Consider the following 10,644-nt stretch of genomic DNA (forward strand, 5'->3'; position numbering starts at 1 on the left):
TCTGGATTCCTTTTTCTTATGGGCTTCTAAACTATTAAGTAAAGAAAACCGTAGAAAGAAGGGGAAAGAAATTCTATCTTTATATCTGAAATGATTTTTTTAAAAAAATGATATTTATGCACTCTTTTATTTCTTCCATCAAGTATGATATACTCACGGATGCAGCAGAGAACATCCCTCCAAATCTCTTTATCTAGTTCGCATCAAAGAAATCACCATTCTTTTCCAAAAGCTTCTCCTCTTCTTCCATTTTTGAAAACTACTATCATAGATAGTAGTTAATATCCTATACCTTTTGCAATAAAACCTCTATATTTGGAAAAGTGTAATTATCCTTTAATGATGATATATTCAAATTTTTGAAATCAACACACAATATTATGTCTCCATTATTTTTTCAAATAGATAATAAATTAGAAACCCATGTGGAATATCTAATAAGTTTAATAATACCAACAACTCTTATCTTAACAAATTCATCTTTCCTTTTAGGGGCTAACATGAGATTTATTGGTCTTTACTTTTGTCTGAAAGGTTTGGCATCTAGTTTTAAAGTATTTCATGTTGGAACAAGTCTTCTCTATAAGCTTTTAAGTCAACATATGACCACTCAAATGCATGTCTATATTTCTTCAATAAAGCAATTAATTATTATAATAATTTTTTTTGAGAATTTATTTCCAATAAAAACTCTCTAAGAGAATGAGCATTCTCAAGATTAACCTTCTTAATTTTCTCTTGTATAACAACATGTGTATGATTCTTTAGATTGTCATGATCATCAAAGATGTGTTCTAGAGCTACCAATCATTTTGGTATTTTATTTAACTTAAGTGCACAACTTCCTCCCAAAAATGGTTTCATTTCCATCTTGACTTTCAACAAGACCATTCCAATCAACATCAATATCTTGATATCCTCCCTTACATGTCAAAAATTACCATAGATCTTTATCATCTCTAAATATTTTCCAATTATTCACATTATCAAGGATAGATAGTGTATTTCTCATTTTTCCCTAAACTACTTCTTGCAATGGAATGGCAATTTGTTTGATGGCTAAATTAACCATCATATCAACCAATAAATTATGTGTTCTATCAATCCAATTAACTAAAAATGCATTAAAAAACCCAAGTAAATCCCACACATAATTCCTCTATATTTTTAACCTTGAATTTATCTCTAATTTGATATATTATTAGTTTTGAGTCACCAAACATTGAAAGAAACTTTATTTTATGAAATTTAGTAACATCTAATCCTAGAATCGGGGCCTCATATTCAGCAATATTATTTGTGCATTCAAAGTTCAATAAAAAGGAATACCTAAATATTTTATCTAATAGTGATGTAAGGATTACCCCACCTCCATCACCCTCTTTATTGTATTCTCCATCAAAATGCATCTATCATATCTCATTATCTTATTCTTGTATCAAAATCTTATCTTCTACAACTTGAATAGGTTTACTTACACTCACTTGGAACTTATCAACATCCGTTTGACTGAAATTTACTCTATTATTAGGGTGAAAATTTAAGATATATATTCATGCCTTGACTCTTTGTCAATTATGATATTTTAACCATTTATAGGAATAGTTGCATAGGAAGAGTCCAATTGTATATATCCTCCAACTAAATTTGACCATTATCTTGAAAGTAACATGCCATAATAGGCAGAAACTTCAACCATAATAATATTTGTTTTATAGGAGATATCAAGGAAGGTTTGGAATCTAAAATCAACATTTTTTTTCACACCCACTACATATACTAATATGTTTCCATAACATAACACTTTTTGTGAGGGATATCTACTTTCAATCCTAACTCCATAACTTTAGAAAACATTATATTCATAGCTACTCCAAAATCTACCATGCAATTTCTTACTAATTTATTATTAATTGATAGAGTTAGGCAAAAAGGGTCCACCTATGGAGCATTTTCTTTAATATTTGTCCCAAGATAAAAAACTAGTGTCTCTATAATATTAGTATAACCTTTTGTGTTGGTTTTAGAGAAAATATTAAAAACTTCTTTTCCATATTCAAGAATTTTAACTATTTCCAAAAACAAAAATAAAAAATTTAATTGTGACAAATCATTAGAAATAAATGAATTACTACTCACCAATTTCTTACCAACAAAAGAATGAGTTTCCTAGGGCTCAATCTATTGTTGGTCCTGGGGTATCACTTTATCCTTGTCCTTGTGTTGAGTAGACATTTTAGTCTTCTTATTTATATCTGGCTTTATAGTCATATTTCTTATCTATAATTACTTATCACTTTCTCAAATGCTACAATTGTATGAGCCCTTCTTCAGTTGTTGTCCTTATCACAGGCCTTTCATCATTATCAATTTATTTTTGTTAAATGTACTATTGCTTTATTCTATTTTTATGAACATCAAGAATGTATTCTTCTTTAGATGAGTCGTCTTCTCCCCAAAAAGGTTCAGATGATAATGCATTTACTATTTTATGATCATCTCTAGGTTGAGTTTCACACCAAGGACCAGTTTCAACATAATTCTTCTTCTTCTTCAAAGGATCAAGGGTTTTGTTTCTCTTTATTGGTCTTCCATCTTTCCAAGATGTATTATAAGGCATGTCTTGTAACATGTATCTATTTGACTTGTAATATTATTTGTTATTCCTATTAGATCTTGTTCCCTTATTCTTATTATAACTGACATGAAGATCCTTGATCATACCAAAGTGTTTATCAATCTTCTCTTTCTCCTTATTCAGTTTATGAGTTTTAGGATCAAATAGTCTTGGGTCATCTCTTCTACCAAATTCACCCACAACCTTTCTATCATTCCCAATTATCATTGCAACTTTAGAAGCTTCTTGTAATGTGCTTGGTCTATGTGTCCTTTGTTGGTTTTTAGAATGATCTTGACATTCAAGTGTCAATACACTTAACCAACTCCACCATATATGCCAAGTACACTATGTATGCTGAGTAAGTGATAGTAGCTACCAAGTCAGAATCTTAATAGGTGCCAAGTGACTTTAGGTGTCGAACAAGACAAAGCATAGTATGTGCTAAGTGATTTAGGAATACTCATGTACCGAGCAACATAGAGTGTAATAGGTGTCAAGCAAACCAGAGATGTTTCCTCTTTCATTCTCAGGTTAAGAATGTATCTAGTTAGTTTAGGAATAAAAAAAGATTCATTGACTATCATTCATAAGGGAGCGTTGCCTTTCAATTCAGAGGAAATCTATCAACCTAATGATAGATTATCCAACCATGTGCTGAGCAATACAAGAACATTCATGTGCCGAGCATCATCAATATAATATGTACCGAGTAACACAGAATCAACATAATAGTTTGTGCCTTCACAAACCAATATGTAAACCATTTTTGGAGCCAACTTAGAGAGATTTTGAAGGAGAAAAGGATAAGGATGAATCATTTACATTCCCTATGTGATTTGCATGTAGCCAATCAGAAAAATAGAAAATGTGTGCAGCCAATGAGAAAAATGTAAGATATGAGTAGGAATTTGAGATTCAATGTGGATCGTAGATCCATACCTAACCCTTAGTTTTCACAATCTTTAAAAGGGAGTCAAAAAATCCATTAGGAGTGTGGATGAGAACAATGTATGGGGAGATTATAGAAAAATTTTAGTGAGAAGAAGGAAAGACTTAGAGGAATAGAGCAACAATTTTATATTCAGTTGATCAGAGCAACACAAGGGACAAGGAACACACACAGAGATCAGATCAAGAAAGGATTAGAATAGGAAGAGTAGATCTAGTACCTACCCCCGCAACTGAATATTACACTCTATCAGGTCAAATTTTATAATACTTTTTCACCATTGTATTAGATGCTGAAATCCTATATTGATAGGTTAGCTTAACAGCTAGGTAGGCGAACCTTTGAAGAAGGTGATTGAAAATCCTATGTATTAGGTGGGTTTAACAACCTATTGTAAATCCTTTAATAGGGTGACACTTCATGTAAAGTGTTTGTAAATTGTCTAACCAGGTCACTATTGATACAGTGTAAAGCCTTTAACAGGGCAGGCCTTTCATAGGGTAGACCATCAGAAGTGGTTGAACATATTGCTGTAGTAATTTTTGTGGGTGTCATCCCCACCCCAGTTTTACCTTCTCATTCCTGGACGATTTTTGGGTTACCAAATCTCTTGTGTTATTTTTGATGCATGCTTTCATTTCATGTTTTCTTATATGTTTACATGCATGTACATTACTTTTAGTTATGTGTAAATGAGGTTTAAAAGGATAAAAAATAGTTACTTCTGATTCATCGCCCCCTCTTAGAAGTACTCTTCCCATTTGAATATTCCAACAATTAGTATCAGAGCTTTGGTTCTCACAAGGAGAAGCCTAACAACTTGGACAAAAAAGGTCAGAAGATGGAAATCTTCAAACTTGGGAAGATCATTGACAATCAAGTGATTGATGTGCATCTAGCTCTACATAAAGTAGAGGAAGCCAGAGAAAATACTTGAAAAGAAGAAAGGAGATAGCCATAGCTGAAAATTACATACACTACAAGGAGATTGACACCACACAAGTGTTTTCCAATGAAGATTCCAAGGAATTTGATGCAGCAATAGTAGAATTGATGGAGAAAAATAGAGCACAATCTGAACAAATTAGATTACTCAAGCTTGAACAAGAATCACAAGCCATAATACTTTTTGAAGTGAGTGAACAAAAGAAAAGAGCTATTGAAGACAAGGCCATGATAGAAAATGACAAGAGAAATCTCACCAATAGGCTAGAAGAGAAGAAAATTGAGTTTGAAAAGATCTCAAACATGCAGCTAAACACCTTAAGCCAGATGATGAATGCTCATCATGAGCTAAACATGAAGGACATTGAGATCTCCACCTTGAAGATGCAGAATGAACAATTGTAGAATGAATTGAAGAGAGAAAAGGAGATAGCAGAAAGCTATAAGACACATAATGAGGCCATCAAGTATTTTGAACAATTGCTAAAATCACGAAGGGTTAGTAATGATACTTCAGGTGTAGTGCCTACCCTTGTTCACATCTTTTCTAGACTTATTGTTGCTATTATTATCAGACTATGTAGACTAGTTTTATGTTGATGGTTTAGTGGTGTTGTTTTGACACTATCAGATATTATGATAGGGATTCAGTTGATATATGATGAGATCATTTAGACTTTACATTTCATGTGTGTATGATGATCATTACATTGTTTCAGTTATTACTGATGATTAGTTAGATGGTTTATTATCTCATGTGTTTTATTATGGTTACTTATCCCATACTTGCATGTGTATGGTGTGCATGTTTTCTTATGATATGGCATTTCTGATGTGGTTAAGGAAGGGAGTCATAGTCACCTGCTTAGTTGGGATCTACACGATGCACCACTTCCTGCCATTGTCTGTTTAGCTTAGCATTATATATTGTATGTACATGCATGGTTTTTCTGCAGGTTGCAGGTACCGGGTATCGACTTCCCTGAATTGCCAGGATGAGCGTACCCTATTATACTATCTCAATGATAAGAGAAGGGAGATAAATTCTCAAGTCCAAATCCCAAACCTAAAAACCATTTGTCCTAGTGAGTTAGGACAAGTATCAAAGTTGAATACCCATTGAATGTGTCGGATGACATATTTCATGATTTTTAACCATTTAGATTTATTTTGTATGATTTGTTCTATGATGGGTTTTCATATTTTATCTTGGAGGTCTATGGTGAATTTTCCATTAATTAAGTCTTAATAAATAGATTTAATTAATAAATTATTTATTTGAGAAAATTAATAAAATATCATGATCTTTGATATTTTGATTGTAATTAATTAAATGTGAATTATTGAGGAAAAGAAATTAAATAAAAGAAAACTAGAAATTAAAAATAATAATAAAGTAATAAATAAAATAATAATAATAAAAGTTATAAAATTAAAATGAAAGTTATAAAATTTAAATAGAAATTATTTAAAAATTAAATTGGAGTTATAAGCTTGCATGGGAATTAACATGTGTCAACAACACGGGGGTTAGTGCATCAATTAAGCACAAGGTGTCTACAACTCTATGACTCATCAAAAAGGTTGGAAAAGACCTATGCTTAGTTGGTGACACCTTCCAGCTGTTTCAAGAAGCATTCCAAAGGTTTCTTGAGAGCTCTTTATATTCAAGCATTCATAGAAGCTTTAAAAAAAAAAAAAAGAGAAAGGTGGAGAGCAATTGGAGCATTGGAGGACTCAAGAACTTTGAAGAAGGGAGCTTGCTTTGCGGGTTTTTTGAGGAAGAGCGAATTAGCATCAAAATTTGAGTAGATTCTTGTGATTTTTCTTATTCTATTTCCGCATCATGCATTCCTATCTTCTTCGTGTCTTGCATATGTCTTCTGAGGAATTTCATATTTTTATTGTATGCATTTTCCATTTGGGCAATTAAATTTATTTGAGAATTTTATATGCATGGATTTTTTTTTTAAAAAAAAGAGAAAATGGGGCTAGGGTTGAGATCCATAGCCAAACCCATCAGATTAATTATTGAAAATTTTGGAGATCAAAGATCTATGGAGGAATTCTGAAAAAATTGAAATTGTAATCATAAATTGTCAATTTGCTTATACATACACATATATATATGCAATTATATATATATATATGTGTGTGTGTGTGTATATATGTTCATATATTGTGATATTTTTAATTTTGTATATATTTATATATATTTGTTAAAAAAAACCGATTACATACCGTGGGCGAAAACGTTTTAAGAAACGTTTAAGAAACCAAATCGTAAAGTCTGTATGGAAATTGCGTAAGCGATTGTTATATATATATATATATATATAAAACGATGGGTAGGCGGGTACTCCGTACCCCACCCACCGCAGGCCTACGTGATCACAGGGTACCTGCGGTGTGGCACTTTAATAGCCGCGCGATTTTAAATTGCATTGTGTTATATGTGTTGGTTTTAAATTATATTTGCAATGATTATTTCATATACGATTTGGATATGAATTTCGATTTCATTTTTTATAAGTTGCAAAGTTATTAATTATTAAATGTTATTATATATATATATTTATGTGTATATATATATATATATATGTATATAAGTATATATGTATATATTATTAATTATTAATGATTATTATAAAGTTCTCAATTAATGGATCACTCTTTTAATGATTAAAATATTGCTATTAAGCTTGTCAATTATGAAGAGATATTAATAATTAAACTTAGTTTTAATTAAGATTAATTATTAGAATAAATAATCGAAGTTTTGTTCATAGGAAATGTCAATCTTCAAACAAAGTTTATATAAATAAAATATTATTAATTAGAAAATTGAGTCTAACGGAGAAACTTTTTAGCTATCAAACAAATACATGGGTTAGGTAAAACATGAAATTTTTCCACTTAATATATTTGGGAATACGTAAACTGAGACTTTGAATTCAAATTTGAAAACTTAGCAAAACCAAAACATGTGTTTACATTGTGTATCCTTTATGCTATTGTTTTGGGTTTTGGGTTGACTAGTGTTGACCAGTATAGGATGTTTACGAGAGGCTTGGGGGTTTTGTGATTGCGATGTCATGATGATGTTTTAATCTCAATCTTTATAACCCAATCATGGTTATGTGATGGGATGCTCTGTGTATTGGATGTGAATACTAATTGTTATAGTTGAGATTCTTATTTATGAGACACTTGACTTAACCATTATTTTTGGTCATCGATCAGTTATCCTTGGTTATTTTCTAGTCACCATGATGGGTCTGAAATGTGGATTTATTCTTGATGATGTCATGTTGTGACATGTTTGACTCAACCATTTTTGGAGTCTTCGATCAGTGTGTTTGAGATATATTGTTGGTAATTGAGAACCATTGGATACTTTTGATTATCAGTGATGCTTCAGTTGCCAATAGAGAGCTGTTGTGGTCATGTTTTTCTATGGATGTTTGCTCATGGAGATTTGATGCTTTTATGCATATTTGATGATTTTATTATGGATTATTTTGTGATTTTGAGATTTATGATTCCATGAGCATTAGGGTAGGATATCTGCATGTAGTGTCGGGAAGTGGCTTGCAATGGGGGTCGGGGCCCTAAGAGGCTGCCAGGGTAACTCATTGTAAGTTAGATTAATAAGTGAACATTCACACCTAATACTAACTGAATGAACCTAAAAAGATAAGAGTTTTGGTTCTTGCCCATGCCTTGAGTGCTTGTATAGGCTAGGATGGGAGTAGCGAGAATGCATGGTTGCGACCTTGCATTCCATAGTATGCCTTGTCAGTATGAGAGGGTACTAGTGACCGCATGAGATCAGTATGGACCCATGGATTTTAGCTAATTTCTAGGGTAACTTGTACATGATAAATGCGATGAAACTTTCCCGCTTGCATAGTAGGTTCCTACATGTCATTGTGTGCCTCTGGGAAGTAGATGTTAGTTTCGTGATTAGAATCTTTGAGTTAGTATACTTTTAGGATTCCTGGACTATAGAGATTTGTGCTATGTGTTATGGATAGCCTATTTGGAACTTGAGATTACGGTGGGAGTGGACCACTTAGGTACCACACGGTCGGGTGGTAGTGTATATTCCACTCTTATCATTTTGAGATTCATTGAGACATCGTGGCTGATGCATCCTTCATGATGGTGGATATGTATCCTTTCATTGATGGTTAGCATATGTTAGATGATGTTATCTTATGCTTATATTTGCATGTTGGATTACTTTCTACATATGATGTTGTATATGTTAGGAGTGACACTCCTACTATGTTAATACCAATGATCTCTTCGGTGATTTGGGATGTTACGCACGGAGGGATGGCTAGGGCCCACGATGGTCTAATGATGCTATTAACGGTTGAGAGGAACCATGCACTTAGTTAGTTATGTTTGATCTTATGATGAATGTATATGTATTCTATGATGATGTATCATGTGTATCATGTGATTGTCTTTGATGTATCATGGATTAGAATAGGATGATGTACCTTATTTCACATATGTATATTCTTTTAAGCCTTCATACCCTATGACATGTACAGTGTATGATTGAGCATTTGGAAATGTAATGTATGAACATCGGACTTATCATTATTATTTAATGTGGATGTTGTACTAGATGGATTCATGTATGTAATTCAACGTTAAGGGATATTAAAGAATGTAATATGTTATGTATGTTATGTTTACTTTTTAGATGGAAATTTCTATTGCTTCCGTTATTGTGAATAAGTTATGTATGATATTTACTTTCATGTAAAAAAAAAAAAGGTTACCAAACTTAGTGAAATTCTAGGTTAATTCTTTGGATCCCTTGGCGGGGCATTACATCAGGACTTGGATACACCAGTACTGAACAAGGAGAATCATCCAAGGTTGTAGTAGAAAGGATCAACAAAGGTAAGAACACTAAACCCACTTGTCATTTCTGTAATAAAAAGGGGCACACTGCTAATGTTTGTAGGAGTAGAAAGACCAATCAGCAGGACACATCCAAAAAAAAAGGTTATTGTCACAAGTGTAACATGCAAGGACATTTAACACAAGACTGCAGAACCAAGACCAAGAGGACACAAAGATTTGAAGGTCACTGCTACAATTGCAAAAACTATGGACATAGAGCTTTTGAGTGTAGATCAAAGCCAATGTAGACACCTAATTAGCCTATAAGGAGAAACAACAATGTACACCACTAGAATTGGGATTACAATACTGGGAAAAGTTGTCACTACTATCAAGAATATGGTCATGTTCCTTAGAACTACATAAAAACACACTTCAAGGGAAATTAAAATAGGTGGTTAAGCCAAATCACATGTTTTAGTTGCTTGAAGTTAAGATATGTTAGTAGGAATTGCCCAACAAAGGCCAAGGCACCCAAGCTAGAAGTCAACAAGGGTAAAGAAAAGGTTAATGTGGAACACATCAAGGCAAAAATGAAAAGTTAATCCAATGGAGAGATCACTTCACCCAATAGGTCAAGTGATCACACTTCATATAATTAAGCACAAGAAAGATACATGGGGCTGATATATATATAAAGATGTATCATACATCAACCCAAAAGAACAAAGAAGTGCTGCCAAGAAGAAATCTGCATGAGAAAAGATGTCAAGTTAAAAATTAAATTTTGTTGAAGATGTTGAGTTTCCAATAGTTGCCAAGCTAATAATTGAAGCTGAGTGAAGTAGAAGTCTAGTGGAAGTTGAGTAAATGAATTACAATAGAAGCTAAGTTATACTAAATCCTTCAAGTGTCGAGTGTACAGCTGTAAGCACTATGCAATAAATGCTAGGTTTTGAGCCTAATAAAGTTGAAAATCACTCATTTTCAAGCCATTCAAACACAAAGAAAAAATGAGAAGAGTGAAGAGGCGACCAAACAATGATTTTGTAGTGATTTGCACTGATCTCAATAGCAATCCAACCTAAACTCTTCAATTCAAAGGTATTTCATCAAGTGTCAAGCTACATAGTATTTGAAAGTTTATTTAAATATTAAACCCTAGTTTAGTAAAGATGGCATTAGGGTCTAAAACCACAAGGGGAAAGGATGATCATGAGATTCAACTTGTTAGCAATGCGGTTAAACAACTCAAATTTAGGCC

The sequence above is a fragment of the Cupressus sempervirens genome, chromosome 4 (genome assembly GCF_028749045.1).
Source record: "Cupressus sempervirens isolate cs-2001-9-10 chromosome 4, ASM2874904v1, whole genome shotgun sequence".
In the NCBI taxonomy this organism is placed as follows: Eukaryota; Viridiplantae; Streptophyta; class Pinopsida; order Cupressales; family Cupressaceae; genus Cupressus; species Cupressus sempervirens.